The sequence below is a fragment of the Equus przewalskii genome, chromosome 21 (genome assembly GCF_037783145.1).
Source record: "Equus przewalskii isolate Varuska chromosome 21, EquPr2, whole genome shotgun sequence".
NCBI classification, from domain to species: domain Eukaryota; kingdom Metazoa; phylum Chordata; class Mammalia; order Perissodactyla; family Equidae; genus Equus; species Equus przewalskii.
This window is the reverse complement of record NC_091851.1, coordinates 27039325-27055107: the sequence shown is the minus strand read 5'-3', so window position 1 is coordinate 27055107 and position 15783 is coordinate 27039325. Positions and strand designations below refer to the sequence as shown.

The window sequence follows — 15783 nt, the reverse complement described above, 5'->3', positions numbered from 1 at the left end:
GTAGGTTGGACTTGAGCGTCGCCCCGTCCGCCACAGCTTGTCCCCTTGAGCGGTGGGGCAGAACGTGACCCTTTCCTTTTCCAAACCTTGCTCCCCGGGAGCCCCAGACTGCTCCTCAGGGTTTAGCTCCTGCTCTTTCTCCCCTAACCCTACAAATTCCGTAGGATCTTGTCCAGGATATTAACTCTTTTTCTCTAATAACTTAGTGTCTCGTCTTGCCCAGCACCTTCTTTTAGCAAATGTGAAACCCTGAGACCCAAAGACTGGGAATGATTTTCTAGGGCTATATAGCGGGTTGGGACCAGCTGAGGACTCCTTAGGGGGGAAAGTGGAGAAGGCACTTCATTAGGGATCAGAATATCGGAGTATTCGTCTCTTGTGTCTTCCCTCTGTGCTAGGGCTGTAGTTTACAGGGTGCGTTTCTAGACTAGCCGCAGCCGCATCATCTGAGACCTTGAGTAGAGATGCAAATGTTAGGGCCCCATCGGAGACCTACTGAATCAGAAATTCTGGGGGTGGGGCCCATAATCGGCCTTTTAATAATCCCTCCAGGCGATGCCATGCGCAGTAAGTTGAGACCGAGGCACATCACTTCTTTGGGATTGTAGAGGGAAAGAAACTTCCTCAGAATCGCTCAGCTAGTGCTTGAGTCTGTATGACTCCAAGATCTGTACTGTTAACCTTAAGCTTTAAGGCTTAAAGAATATCATTAAGGTCAGAACATCCTTTGCATACCTGTCAACATTCACCTGTAGTTCTCTGCCTTAGCTGAGCAACGGAATCTCCTAGGGAGCTTTTTCAAAATACCAGAGCTGTTTTCCACAAGTCAGTCTCGAGATCCTGTTTCAGTAGGTTGAGTGGGGATATGCACTGCAACAGACATTCCTCTGTCTGGGTCTGGTGGGAGGGCACACTTTTAGTCCTAACTTTCACACGGTTCTTATGGATCTTGTTCTTTTCAACCCTGCCACTTTTCTCAACCAATTTCCCTCCCTCTTGCAAACTCTGGGAAAGCCTGACCAGCTCCCTCCAGTCGGGAAGTGTACCGTTGGTATGCACCCTCTTTTGCAGACTCCCTGGTGACTTGCGGCTCTGGAGAGAAGCTGATCACTCTAGCATAGAATGTTGGAAGAATACCTGGCCCACAGTCAAAGATGAAAAAGGTAAGTTTTCGGTCTGCTGGGTCTGGCAGTCAAGGTTTATAACGGGGAATATGATCTGAGGAGTTAGGGAAGACCGAGCTCTGAAGGAAGGGTAGGAATTAAAGGGAAGGGGGGGGGAAGGGGAGAGAACATTCCAGGAGATGAAACCACGCCAGCTAACGGTAAGGAATAAAGCCACAAGTTGGGGAAGGAGGGAGGGGGTCATGCTGAAGAACTTGTTTTTGCCCCAAGGATGGAGGAAGCCACAGAAAGGATTTGAGCAGGGGACACTTTTCAGGGTTGCATCTTAGCAACATCACTCCATTTGGTGCTATTTGGAGGACTAGGTCAGAGTGGGAGACTAGTTTAAAGACTGTTAAAGTTAATCAAGTGAGATTTGATGGGGGTACTGAAGATGGAGAAAATTGGAATAAAATTGAGTTGATTATTTTTTAAAACTTAAAGAAATGTTTAAGTTGCTGTAAATATACGTAACAAAATTTACCATTTTTAAGTGTGTAGTTCAGTGGCACAGTGATGTGCATTAGCTTCGTTGTGTAGCTGTCACCACCATCCATTTTCAGAACCTTTCATCTTGCAAAACTGAAACGCTCTACCCATTAAACTATTAATTCCCCATTCTCCGCTCCCCCCAGCTGCTGGCAACTGCCATTCTACTTTCAGTCTCTGAATTTGACCAAGTACCTCATGAAAATGGAATCACACAGTATTTTTTGTTTTCTGATTGGCTTATTTCACTTAGCATACCGTCTTCAAGATTTCATTCATGTTGTAGCACGTGTCAGAATTTCCTTCCTTTTTAAGGCTGAATAATAAGTTCATTAAATGTCCATTGTATGTATAAACTGCATTTTGTTTACCCATTCGTCTATTGAGGGACACTTGGGCTGCTTCCACCATTTTGCTATTGTGAATAATGCTACTATGAACATGGGTCTACGATTATCTGTTCGTGTCCCTGCTTTCAGTTCGTTTGGGTATATACTCAGAGTGGAATTGCTGAATCGTATGCTAATTCTAGTTTTAATTTTTTGAGGAGCAGCCATAGCAGCTGCGCCGTTTTGCATCCCTACTAACAGTACACAAGAGTTTCAGATTCTCCACATCCTTCTCAACAGTTGTTTTCTGTTTTTTTGATAAAAGCCAACCTAATGGGTGTAAAATGGTATCTTACTGTGGTTTTGATTTGCATTTCCCTAGTGATTAGTAGTGTTTAGCTTCTTCTCATGTGCTTGTTGGCCATTTGTATATCTTCTTTGGAGAAATGTCTATTTCAGACCTTTACCCATTTTTGAGTCTGGTCATTTAGTTTTCTTTTTCTTCTTCTCCCGAAAGCCCCCCAGTACATAGTTGTATATTCTAGTTGTGGGTCCTTCTAGTTCTGCCATGTGGGACACCGCCTCAGCCTGGCTTGGTGAGCGGTGCTAGGTCTGTGCCCAGGATCCAAACCAGTGAAACTCTGGGCCACCAAAGCTGAGCGTGCAAATTTAACCACTCGGCCATGGGGCCATCCCTTGGTCATTTAGTTTTTGTTGTTGAGTTTTAGGAGCTCTGTATGTATTCTGGATATTAACCCCTTGTCATATATGTAATTTGCACATATTTTCTCCCATTCTGTGAGTTGTCTTTTTATTCTGTTGATAGTGTCCTGTAATACACAAAAGTTTTAAAATTTTGATGAAGTCCAGTTTGTTTAATTTTTTGTTGTTGTTGCATGTGCCTTTGGTGTCATATCCAAGAAATCATTGCCAAATCTAATGTCATCAAGCTTTTCCCCTGTTTTCTTTTAAGAGTTTTATAGTTTTAGGGGCTGGCCCCGTGGCCGAGTGGTTAAGTTCGCGCACTCCGCTGCAGGCGGCCCAGTGTTTCGTTAGTTTGAATCCTGGGCGCGGACATGGCACTGCTTGTCAGACCACGCTGAGGCAGCGTCCCACATGCCACAACTAGAAGAACCCACAACGAAGAACACACAACTGTGTACCGGGGGGGCTTTGGGGAGAAAAAGGAAAAAATAAAATCTTAAAAAAAAAAATTAAAAAAAAAAAAAGAGTTTTATAGTTTTAACTCTTATGTTTAGGTCTTTGATCCATTTTGAGTTAATTTTTTTATATGGTGTTGGGTAAGGGTGCAACTTCATTCTTTTACATGTGGATATCCAGTTTTCCCAGCACCATTTGTTAAGACAACTGTCCTTTTGCCATTGAATAGTCTTGGCACCCTTCTTGAAAATCATTTGGCCATGTATGCAAGGGTTTATTTCAGGGCTGTCTATTCTATTCCATTGGTCTATTTGTCTGTCTTTATGCCAATACCACAGTGTTTTGATTATTAGCTTTCTAGTAAGTTGTTTTTTTTTTTTTAGGAAGATCAGTCCTGAGCTAACATCTGCTGCCAATCCTCCTCTTTTTGCTGAGGAAGACTGGCCCTGAGCTAACATCCGTGCCCATCTTCCTCTACTTTATATGTGGGACGCCTGCCGCAGCATGGCCTGATGAGCGGTGCCGTGTCAGCACCCGGGATCCAAACTGGTGGACCCCAGGCCACCAAAGCAGAACGTGCGCACTTAACTGCTGCGCCACTGGGCCGGCCCCTGTAGTAAGTTTTGGAATCAGGAAAAGTGAGTCTTTCAGCTTTGTTCTTCTTTTACAAGATTGTTTTGTTTATTGGGGGGTCCCTTAAGATTCCATATTGTTGCTGGCACGTTAAGTTTTTATTGTCCCCCAAGATGGAAATCAAAAGAGACAATAAACAGGAGTAGAAAAGTAAAAGTTTATTAGCTTGTGCACAGGAGAGGCACAAGGAAGCCTGTGTGGAAAGGAATAGTGCAGGTGACTGGCTCTTCAGGGAGCAGGATTGTGGAGCTTTTGTTAGGCAAAGGCTGGGGAGGAGGGCCTTGTCAGGGCATGTAGAGGTGGGGTTGTGCTTGCGCTTGCGCTGTTGTTCAACATGCCACCACATGCATTGCATGTATCATTAGCATGCTAGCTCTCCACCCCTGGGTGTGATTTTTAGTATGATAATGGGGCTAAGGTCACCTTCAGTGGACTCCTGGGTGCTAGGGTGCATGCGTAAGCGAAGGAGAGTCCAGAGGCTGTGGAATGTGGAACTTGGTGGTCTCTATCTGATTCTCCTAGCTTGCGGATTGGTTAGGGGCCTTACCTTGTTAGGCCAGGGGCCTTGCAGATGGCCCTGTCTCATTAGGCTGGTTCCTGTCTCATTCCCTCCTGAGAGATTTTATCCTCCTTTACCTTAAGGATCACAGATAAAGGTGTCTTCTTCTGAAGCTACTTCCTGCTGAAAGAGGGTGTTGAGAAGGAGGCCCTACATCCAGGAGGAGTAAAAGTCTTTTTCAGCTTGTTGTAGGGTTCAGTAGGAATGAGAATGAGGACCAAGTGGGTCAGCCATTGGAAATGGCTGGAATCCTTACGTGACCATCATTTTAATGTGGAATTGTTGGAGCCTAGAGGACACACACTAGACAAGAAGGTTAAAAAGACAGGGGCCAAAAATTAATAGGCGTAGGGTGATTACCCAGGGGTCCCAAAAAGGGAGGGAACCTGGTGAGGGATGAGATGGCACCTTTGATCAGTGACCATGCCCAATTGGGGTCTGTTCCTTGGTTATATCGGTGAAGCCAGGATGCCTTGTTCATAGATTTCCTGGATGTTGGTCTCGACCTTTCATGAGTTATTAACATAAGTCATTTTTAGAGAGACAAAAAGAAAAACAAGGTTAATGGTGGGAGAAAATTATAAACCAGTTTCTGAGCCCAGGGAGCAGCCAGCCAAAAAGATTTTTAGGTGTCAGAGTCGAAGCTTCTTTTGCAGTTTGAAATGCCTCTGGTGATGTCATTGGGTGTTCATCTATCTTTCTGAGTGGCTTACACAGCAACAGACATGAATCTCCCTTAAGTTTATATCAAGTTGTCAAACTTTAGTCTGCAGGACTTCAGGAAAAGAGCAGGTTCAGTTCTCACTGATTCCAAATGAAAATGATGGGGAAAAAAGTGGAAAACATTAGTTTGAAGATTTGTAGCCAGATATTTCAGGAGACTAGAAGAATTCAGGATCTGGTCCAGTTTACAGACAGAAAACGAAAACCTCAAAGATAATTATCAGAACTAGAACTTAATATTCATGAATATGTACTATAGTTTCTATTGAAGCATAATTTTTCTCTCTAAAGTCACCCTCATTTTTACCAAAGATAGCCAATTAAGACTCAGTGGAGGGGCTAGCCCAGTGGTGCAATGGTTAAGTTCGCACGTTCCACTTCTCGGTGGCCTGGGGTTCACTGGTTCAGATCCTGGGTGCAGACATGGCATTGCTTGGCACGCCATGCCGGGGTAGGTGTCCCACATATAAAGTGGAGGAAGATGGGCATGGATGTTAGCTCAGGGCCAGGCTTCCTCAGCAAAAAGAGGAGGACTGGCAGTAGTTAGCTCAGGGCTAATCTTCCTCAAAAAAAAAAAAAAGACTCAGTGGTTTGTAAAATGTCTAGTTTCAATAAACTTGGCCCAATTATCTGCATAAATACAACAAGAACAGAAGTTGATTATACAGGTGGTTTCAAATCTGCTTTGCTGGAACTTTTTATAAGAAATCTCAGATTGAACTTTATTTTTTATTTTATTTATTTTTTTTTTTGAGGAAGATTAGCCCTGAGCTAACATCTGCTGCCAATCCCCCTCTTTTTGCTTGGAAGACTGGCCCTGAGCTCACATCCATGCCCATCTTCCTCCACTTTATATGTGGGACGACTACCACAGCATGGCTTGCCAAGTGGCGCCATGTCTGCACCCGCGATCCGAACCGGTGAACCCCGGGCCACTGAAGCGGAATGTGTGCACTTAATCGCTGTGCCACCAGGCTGGCCCCTCACATTGAACTTTAAAGACCTCTTGAGGCCAGGAAAGCCAAGCCAAGGACTTGTCATCAGATTTCACCTCTAATACCTACAGATTTGGGTGGATTCCTCTCTTCTTGAGGTCCCCCAAAATATTTCGAGGTTCCAGGCACCTGCCAGATAAGTGACCTTCATTACTTACCCAGTAAGGTTGCTGGGAACTCTTTATTTGTTTATTTTTTTGTTTTAAGATTTTTTAATTTTTTATTTATTATTTTTTTTCCTTTTTCTCCCCAAAGCCCCCCGGTACATAGTTGTATATTCTTCGTTGTGGGTCCTTCTAGTTGTGCCATGTGGGATGCTGCCTCAGCGTGGTTTGATGAGTGGTGCCGTGTCTGTGCCCAGGATTCGAACCAATGAAACACTGGGCTACCTGCAGCGGAACACGTGAACTTTAACCACTCAGCCACGGGGCCAGCCCCTGGGAACTCTTTAAACATGGTACCAGGCCAATATTTTGAAGAGGCTTTATTCCAGAAAGTCAACCTTTATTTCTCAAAAGCTGTCTTGTCATAGCTGAGTCTGCATGTTTCTCTCAAATATAATGTTCCAGTCAAAGCCTTGGTAATATAACCAGTGTTTCCAATTGTGTTCGTTATAAGGAGAACAGATTCTTATTGAACTTATGTAAATAACAATATTGCCATGAAAATAATACTCACTCACTAAGAATTTCAAAATTCTGGAGGCATCAGGTAGGGAGAAAAAGATAAATGTTTCAATTCTGCTTGCAAAAGTATAATTGAACAAATTGCTGTAAGTCATAGTTAGCATGAGAGAAAAGAGAAAAAGATTTCCTTAAATCTGGAAACAAAACAAAAAATCAAAAAAAATATCAGCAGGGGCCGGCCCCGTGGCCGACTGGTTAAGTTCGTGCACTCCGCTTCGGCAGCCCAGGGTTTTGCTGCTTCGGATCCTGGGTCTGGACATGGCACCACTTCTCAAGCCATGCTGAGGCAGCATCCCACATGCCACAACTAGAAGGACCCACAACTAAAAAAATATATAACTATGTACTGGGGGGATTTGGGGAGAAAAAAAGCAGAAAAAAAAAAAAAGAAGATTGGTAACAGTTGTTAGCTCAGGTGCCAATCTTTAAAAAAAAATCAGCAATATTGCAAACAAGAAGTCCTATGAGGGCCAGCCTGGTGGCACAGCAGTAAGTGTGCATGTTCCACTTCAGTGACCCAGGGTTCGCTGGTTCGGATCCCAGGTGCGGACATGGCACCACTTGGCAAGCCGTGCTGTGGTAGGCATCCCACATATAAAGTAGAGGAAGATGGGCACGGATGTTGGCTCAGGGCCAGCCTTCCTCAGCAAAAAGAGGAGGATTGGCAGCACTTGGCTCAGGGCTAATCTTCCTCAAAAAAAAAAAAAGAAAAGAAAAAAAAAGTCATATAAATTAACATCATCCTCATCAGTTCATTCAGTCCTGTGTAATCGATTCTTGACCTTAGTCTTTTGTTAGCAGTTTCATGAAGTCATCACTTTCTCTGTTAGAGTTCTGTAATTTCTTACCCAGTTCAGTTTTATGATCTGAAAGTTTATCATAAATCTGTATTCTACAGTATCAGAGTCCTTTCTATGAATCTCTCTGAAGATGAAACATGTTTGTAAAAGGAAAAAGCATCAAAGTAAAACAGCAACTATCTGCAAATGACAAAAGACTCAAAAGGGCAATTGACAAAGAAACTTGGCTACTTCTGTGACATACAACACTTCACGATAATCACTAGAATTATGGCTGACCACCAGGACAGATCAGAATTTTAGGAATGTTATATAATTTGCAAACATTTATATCAATGAAATTTATCCATATGATACCACCTAAGAAGGTTTATCATCACTTATTTGACAATGCTTCCCATATAATTTAACATACCCAATAAACCTAATAATTTTAGTATCTTCCCCCTTGTAGAAAGAGACAGCAAATTTCTTTGAGAAGTCTCAGGCACCCTTTGAAAATCCTCAGAGAAATTCTCTTCCTTTTTCCAGGTCAAAAGAAAGACTTTATTCAGGATTTGAATATTTTTTTTGAGAGAGAAGCTTGTCAAAAATATCCAAAGATTTTAAAACACTTGGTCAAATAGGAAACAGTGCTCACTGTGAAACAATGTTTAGTTACCCCTTCAATCAAAGTGACAACAGAAATAGTCAAGGGCAAACAGAGCACTGAAAACAGTCAAAAAACCTTAATAGAGAGACCTCCGTCTTTTGGAACATACGAAATTATCTTAACAAAACAGGTCTCTGTCTTTTAGGTAGACTTACTCAGAATAAATAAAAACCTTCCATAACCTTTTTATCAAGAGCAGACTAAGAGTTTAAGAAAATTATCGCTTTTAAGAGAAAGAAAACCAAATTTTAATTTTTACAACAGCTTACTTTTTATGTTAAAATTTATTTACTTATATTAAATAGAATTTTTAATCTTTACAGACTTTGGTGAAAACTGAAAACTAAGCAATTATGAACTGTCTTTTACATTAGCATTCTGTGGCTTAGCAAATTTATACTTTTTACAATTTCTAGAAACATGCTATTTCATAGTACAATCTTAATAAAAATACAAGACATGTTTACTTAAAGACCCAAACATCTTTTAGTTTCTCTGTAATAAGCCAAAAGTAGATAAACTTGGACTTGTTTAACAATAATCTTTCAGTGACCTAGCTACTTAGTGAATTTTTATAATTTAATTTCTCCTAACAAAATTTCAAAGTTTCAAGTTACCAGAAAGATTTTGGAAGTTATCTTAAATATATATGCCATAACATGTAATTATTTTCAAAAGTTCACCCAACACTTTTATCTTTTTACATCTATTTAGTTTACTCATTCCCAATAATTATTTAGATTGCCTACAAAACCTCATGAGACATTAGACAAAATCAGTTATCATTCTGAGCTATTATTTTGCTGACAAGTTTGTAATAGGGATAACAAGGGCTTATTTGACTAGTAAACCTAGGCTGTATGTCTGCATCATATGCGGTGCTGATAACTCTGAAAACATGTCCATTTTAATTAAACAGCAAACTTAAATAAGCTTTCAGTTACCAAGGATTAATTTATATCATGTTAACTTAAAAGCTATTTGGGTAAATTTCTATTACATTTAGAATTTATGTTAGCACTTACTTTTAGCCAATTGAATAGAGCTCTTTAGAAATTATACCATCCAGAGGTAAAATATCACACATATGTAACATACATGTAGATAAACATAAAGTCCCCACATCTTTTGTTTTAAAATTACTGCCGTGAATCAGGTACAGTAATGACATTAGTTATGAATCCAAATTTTGTTTTGAGCCTTTTTACTAATATTTGTGGAGAAGACACTCAAGATGGTGTTTGGCGAGGGACTCTTATTTTTTTTCCTTTTTGCTTTTTTTTTCTTTCAGTCTTAGGAATTAGTGATGGTCTAGATAACAGTTCCTGGAGAGGGGAGATGATAATCCTTTTTGAGATAAAGGAACTAGGTGGAATCTGAACTGCCTCTAGAGCTGCTTTTCCAGTCTCACGAGGAATTTTTTAAGGACAGTTACTTTTGATTTCTCAGAAATTGGGTTGTAACTCAAATGACATTATAGGTTGATCTACCTGTCCAACCACATCATAAAGACGGCAGAGAAACCACTCAAGTTTTCTCCAAGATGGAGTTTCTGGGGCATAACCTCTCCAATTGAAAGTGTTTCCAGTTAGTTAAAATGTACCTGAGGGGTGAGTCTCAGGGGATGCCTGGGGCATTCCCCATGGTGGTAAAGCACCGTCAGTGTCCAACTGACAGTGGGCCAGAGAAGAGTGCAGAACCTGACTGCGGGTGTCAACATAGTTATAAGATTTAGTCAAGTCCCACTCAGCCCAGGCACTTAGTCCCTGAGCCAGCACAAGGCAAGCCAGGGAGGCAAGAGGCAAAGCCCTGGAGTGGGCCAGGGGCCAGGGCTCTTAACCCCAGAGTTGAGAGTTAAGTCCCTGGCAGAAAGTTTTTTCAAGTTTTTGATTTTACAGAAGGTCCAGGTTCTGCTCAGGTCCAGCTTGAACTTAACCTCGACTTGGTGACAGCAGAGGAGGTGATGAACAAAACAGACAAAGAAGGGAAAGAGGTGGTCAGGCCTCGCCCTCATGGCCTCTTCCCAAGGGTTATTAAGAAAAGGGTCACACAAACAACAGTTCCCGTGCAGGACAGTTTAGGGAATAACTTACGGATCTCCTGTCCCCATAGCTGACTCAGTAGGTGCCTAAAATACTCAACAGGTTTTTGACAGGAGACAAAACAGGGTTCCAAAGAGCTCCCAGGGGTGGGACACAGACTCTCTGAAACCAGCCAGAGGAGAGCTCCCTGGAACTCGGACTCTCTGAGGCCAGAGGCTGTAGCCTTGTCAGTCAAATGGCTGACCCAGAGGGCAACCTGGAATCACTCAGGTGCCCAAAGAGATTAACAGAAACCAGAAACCAGGACCGCCAAGAGAGGGCAGCTCAACTCACTTGGGGTTGCCAGGGTGATCAGGCCCGGAACTAGACGAGAGCTCCCAGGGGTGGAATGTGGTCTCTGAAACCAGCCAAAGGAGAGCTCCCTGGGATGGAACACGCACTCTCTGAGGCCAAAAAAACAGATTGTCAGGCTAGTGACTGACCCAGGGGCTCATGGTGCCCCTGAAACCAGAAGAGAGAAGATTCTCCTGAAGAGGATGAGAGAGAGAGAGATTAGGAAAAGAGGGAGACTTTAAGAAAGTTGGTTGGACTGGAGGGTGTTGGCTCCCAGGCCTTGACCTGACTTACCGAACGCTGGAGTCCAAAGTGGTTCGACTGCGGCCACTTATATCCACATCCCGGCAGCTAGGCCCGTCTGGCGCTGGCCTGTCCAATCTTTAACCAAGACTCAAGAAAGTCCCATCCTGTCCCTTTGGGGTTGCCAGAATGTTACTGGGACTTTGGGTTCTTATTGTCCCCTAGGATGGAAATCAAGAGACAACAAATGGGAATAGGAAAGTAAAAGTTTATTAGCTTGTGCACAGGAGAGGCACAAGGGAGCCTGTGTGGAAAGGAAGGGGGCAGGTGAATGGCTCGTTGGGGAGCAGGATTGTGGAGCTTTTGTTAGGCAAAGGCTGGGGAGGAGTGCCTTGTCAGAGCATGTAGAGGTGAGGTTGTGCTTGCGCTTGTGCTGTTGTTCAACATGCCACCACATGCATTGCATGTATCGGTAGTATGCTAGCTCTCCACCCCTGGTTGTGATTTTTTTTTTTTTTTGAGGAAGATTAGCCCTGAGCTAACTACTGTTAGTCCTCTTTGCTGAGGAAGCCTGGCCCTGAGCTAACATTGTGCCCATCTTCCTCTACTTTATATGTGGGACGCCTACCACAGCATGGCGTGCCAAGCGGTGCCATGTCCACACCTGGGATCTGAACCGGCGAACCCTGGGCCGCCAAGAAGTTGAACGTGCGAACTTAATCGCCGCGCCACCGGGCTGGCCCCTGGGTGTGATTTTTAGTACAGTAGTGGGGCTAGGGTCACCTTCAGTGGACTCCTGGGTGCTAGGGTGGCTGTGTAAGCCAAGGAGAGTCCAGAGGCTGTGGAATGTGGAACTTAGTGGTCTCTATCTGATTCTCCTAGCTTGCGGATTGGTTAGGGGCCTTACCTTGTTAGGCCAGGGGCCTTGTAGATGGCCCTGTCTTGTTAGGCTGGTTCTTGTCTCAATGAGAATTTTAGGTGGAATTTTTCTATTCTGAAAAAAAAAGTCATTGGGATTTTGATAGAGCAGATTGCTTCGGTAGTACTGATATCTTAATAATATAAAGTCTTCCAGGCCCTGAACATGAGATGTCTTTCGGTTTATTTGTATCTTTAATTTCATTCAGCGATATTTTGTGGTTTTCAATGTATAAGTCTTTCACCTCCTTGGTTGTTAATTCGTAAGTATTTTATCCTTTTTGATGCTATTGTAAATGGAATTGTTTTCTCAATTTCCTTTTCGGATTGTTCATTGTTAGTGCATAGAAACACAACTGATTTTTATGTACTGATTTTGTATCCTGAAACTTTGCTGAATCCTTTTGTTAGTTCAGCATTTCTTTTGTGGAATCTTTAGGGCTTTCTATATATACAATCATATCATCCGCAAACAGAGATAACTTTATTTCTTCCAAAAAAAGGTTAATTCTTTTTTTGTACTATATTGTGTCATATTGTATTGTAAAGCTCTGATCTTAACTCTGAGATTCATTAAGTTTGTGTTTACATGGGAGGAGAGGAGGGTGTCACAGAAAGTTATAATTGAAGGGTCCTCAGATTCTGCAGTCCGGCACAAGCTCACACAGCAAGTTAGAGGTTCAATAGGCGTTTGAAACCTGATCTGTGTTCCTCCTCTTAGCTTCTTTGAGCAGACAAAGCCAAGCTGGGAGCCAGGGTGGAGAGCCTTTGCCTAGAAGCTATTTATGGGACTGCGACTGGTTCCCTTTCTGCTTTCACCCAAGGCTTTCCTTATCTTAGGAAGTGGGGAATCTGGCTGAATCCCAGTGCATCCATCTGGTTAAAATAAACATCCCGGGTGGTCTAAGATGGAAAAGAACTTGATGAAGAGTCAGATTTGGAAGTGAGAAACAGATTTGGAAGTAGGACACAGTTTGCCTTTGTGAGGCTGGGGCTTTTTAGCACCAGTTAAACACATGATCTCAGCCTTGGGGCTGGGTGTGCCCTCCCAGCGGAGTCCTGTCTGCCACTGCCGGTTGCTTGTAGTAGGGTTTGGAGAGGAAGGTGTGCACTGAGGGGTAAGATTGCGGCCCCAGACATAGATGGACTCACAGAAATCAGGAGGCCTGGGGAGAAAAGCCGTGAACTGTGGAAGGAGCACCTGCTGTGAAGTGGAGGTCTGGGTTTGTCTCCTAGGTCGTCTTTTCTTTTTGCCTACAGTAACTGTTTTACTAGCACTTATTGAGACCTTACTAGCTGCCAACTTTGCTGACTGTTTTACACACATTTGTTTTCCTCCAAAAGCTGACGGGGCTCTTAACCACTATACGGAACTCCTCTTTTTTTATCTTTATTTTAAAGTTTTCTACAGTGAATGTGGATTACTTATGTATTTAAATGACAATCTCAGAAAGGCTACACTTGACTTTCAGGCCACCATAGACTCCTGGGAGGCAGTGGGAAGTCAAATGGTTCAGGGCAGACTACTTGGTGGTACCCTTCTTCCTCTCATCTTGTAACCTTTTTTTTTTTTTTTTTGAGGAAGATTAGCCCTGAGCTAACTACTGCCAGTCCTCCTCTTTTTGCTGAGGAAGTCTGGCCCTGAGCTAACATCCATGCCCATCTTCCTCTACTTTATATGTGGGACACCTGCCACAGCGTGGCGTGCCAAGCAGTGCCACGTCCGCACCCGGGATCCAAACCAGCGAACCGCGGGCCGCTGAGAAGTGGAACGTGCGAACTTAACCACTGTTAACCGGGCTGGCCCCTCATCTTGTAACTTTGAAAGATGATGTGCTGTCTTCACCACTCAGCAGTTTCCTGGAGATAAGTCAGTGTCCTGAATATAAATGATCAGGTCCCTGGAGCAATAGCATGAGAATCTCCTGTGGCAACAGTAAAGAGTGCAGATTTGTGGACTGTCTTGAGGTGAGGTCTGTGAATTTGCATATTTGTAAGCTCTCATAATGATCTTGATGCATATTAAGTCTTGAGAACTATTTCTCTGGGTAGTTAGTCCCAGTTCTGCCACTTAAAAGCTGTGTGGTATGGGGCAAGTTATTTCAACAGTTCTGTTTTAATCTCAGCCCTGGGTGAGAGGCCAGATAACAACAATAGATAATAACAGTAACATATGGATTATCCCTTATTTATTTATTTTTGCTGAGGAAGATTCACCCTAACATCTATGCCAGTCTTCCTGTTTTGTTTATGGGTTGTTGCCACAGCATGGCCACCGCCATGAACCCCGGGCAGCTGAAGTGAAGTGCACCAAACTTAACCACTAGGCCACAGGGCTAACCCCATGGATTATCCTTTTTCATTCTTGTAAGAGGTGAATATTGGGGCTGGCCCCATGGCGTAGTGGTTAAGTTCCACATGCTCTGTTTTGGTGGCCTAGGTTCACAGGTTTGGATCCCTGGCATGGACCTACACCACTCATCAGCCATGCTGTGGCAGCATCCCACATACAAAACAGAGGAAGATTGGCACAGATGTTAGCTCAGGGCGAATCTTCCTCAACAACAACAAAAATAAAATAAAATAAATGAAAACATTCTAAAAAAAAGGTGAATATTACTATTCCCATTTTACTGATGAGGAAACTGAGTGGTGAATTGACTTGTCAATGGTAATTGACAGCTAATTAAGTGACAGCCAGAATATGAACCCAGGCTTAGCTCCTAGAGAAGTGCTTTGGAAACTAGTGACATTGGGAGCAGTGATGATGATTATTTCCACACCCCCTGAGTTCTAGAACTTAATCACTACAGCTCTAGTGGCTAATATAGCAAGGTCACAGCCATAGTGAGGTCATAGCCACACTGAGGCAGACTTGGCTCCTGCCCTCTGGGAGCTTTCACATGAGCAGCTTCCAATCTAGAGTGTACTTTTTAAATCCAGAGTTCTGAGTAACCCCCCTAGAGATTTTTATTAATGGGGTCAAGTTGGGGAAAAGTTTCCCAGTGGGGTCTGTGAGGCTTGGGGTCCATGGAGAAATTACCACACTTTGAAACACAGTAGAAAGGATCCTTTGATCACCAGTCTAAAGGCATACCCACCCCCATCAGAACTTTTTTTTTTTTCCTTTTTTACTACTTGATACAGGGTCTAAGTTTACATCGATCCCAAGGACTTGAAGCATCATCATGATCCCCTTGTTAAGAATAGAGGTGTAAAGAGGGGGTCAGGTAATACGTAGCCAACCCAACAGCAGGTACTCAAGACCAGGGAGCAGAAATGCAGTTAAAAGCTATTTCCTAAATGAGACCCTTCCAGGAAAGGTAGATGTCCTTAGATAACATTCCTAGCTTAGAGAAGGGCCCTAGCCACACTATCCCTGTCAGCTTTTATTAGTTAGAGTGCTTGCTCACTCCAGGGATCATTAGTTTGAAGCTTGATGAAGACACTTTTAGTTTCAGTTCTTTGAAAAGTATTTGTAAGAAGCCATCTCTCCTGAGGCAGTCAAACCATCCAAATCACTTCCCCTTTTAGGGGAATATTCATATTCATTTTCCCGATGTAAAGTATTATTTTGAAGAGCCCTTCCAGCATGTTCTTGTTCTGTCAAGTCCCAGGACCAAGTGTCCAGTTTGAGGGATACTGACAGAGGGAAGTGGGGAAACCAGGAGCTTGGATTTGGGGCTCTTTAATCTGGATAGCTCGATTGGGGAGACTCCGTCTCCAATTCCTAAAGGAGGGTGTCCCGTGGGAGAGATTCTGTATCCGCCATCCAGGTATATTGGGGAGAAATCAGGAGGAAGCCAGTTTGGTTTAGTAGACGAAACTTCTCATGCTTAGCCTAAGCCATGTGAGACAGCTGGATGCCAATAGGTGGTGAACTGCCCATCACTAGTTCGAATAAGGGCTGGGTAGACCTCAGGGTGACCTTCAAGCAAGACGGACTTGAATTCATTTCCTAGCTCCAGTGGCTGTGTAAGTTCAGGCAAGTAACTTAAATCTCCAGCTTCTTTACCTATGAGAAGGGCATCTCACTTGTTTTATGAGCGTGAGCGTG

General features: G+C 43.2%; 1 long non-coding RNA gene across 6 annotated transcripts in view; it reads left to right on the top strand.

Annotated features, from left to right (window-relative positions):
- The window catches only part of LOC139078068 (uncharacterized), a 30749-nt gene that overhangs the window by 139 nt on the left and 14827 nt on the right, over positions 1-15783 (top strand). For 3 of the 6 annotated variants that reach the window (XR_011530805.1, XR_011530807.1, XR_011530806.1), the window contains exons 2-3: positions 1072-1163; positions 3526-3780. This is a non-coding gene — a long non-coding RNA (uncharacterized lncRNA). Of the gene's footprint in view, positions 1-1071; positions 1164-3525; positions 3781-13307; positions 13700-15783 lie in introns of those variants that run through there. The other 3 variants (XR_011530808.1, XR_011530809.1, XR_011530810.1) reach the window with 3 other exon arrangements.